Source organism: Arachis ipaensis, chromosome B09, assembly GCF_000816755.2.
Source record: "Arachis ipaensis cultivar K30076 chromosome B09, Araip1.1, whole genome shotgun sequence".
NCBI classification, from domain to species: Eukaryota; Viridiplantae; Streptophyta; class Magnoliopsida; order Fabales; family Fabaceae; genus Arachis; species Arachis ipaensis.
The window spans coordinates 112,423,517-112,424,196 of NC_029793.2; positions in this window are offsets into that span (position 1 = coordinate 112,423,517).

The following is a 680-nucleotide window of genomic DNA, read 5'->3' on the forward strand; positions in this document are numbered from 1 at the left end:
TTATCATTTTGACTATTATTTAACCTAATCAAATTTAATTATTGTACTGTCAATTCTTTATTCTCTTAAACCCTCTTCTTATTTTTATATTTTCAACCTTCTTTTTCTATTATTTATCTAATGGTCATCTTCTCTTCATCAAAAAATAAATTTTAAATTCTCCAATTTTTTTATATAGCTCTCCATGACTCTATGTATCTTTCAATTTCATTATTTTTTTTTTTGATATTTTCAATTGAAATTTTTAATTCAAACAATTATAGTTTAGGTATTAATCTAATATTTTTTTCGTGATTTTATATATTTATTTTATTCTCGATTTATTCATCCTTATTACTTACTTTTTATCTTTTGTTCTATTATATGTACCTATATTGCATATAAAATTTTAAAATGAACTGATTAATTTACTAATTTAGAATATATTTTTTATTTTTAAAAATAATGATAAAAAATATTTTAATTATAATATATAATTAAACAGATACATAAAATCTTTTATCTAACATTATATCAAAATTAAATTAAAAAATATATAACAAATTTAATTATTTTAAAAAGAAATAAAAAATTATAAATTATGTTTTTATTATTTTATATAAACATACTTTTCATATAAAGATTTAATTTTTCTAGTATTTATATATAATTCTAATTTCAAATTATAAATACTAATGTAT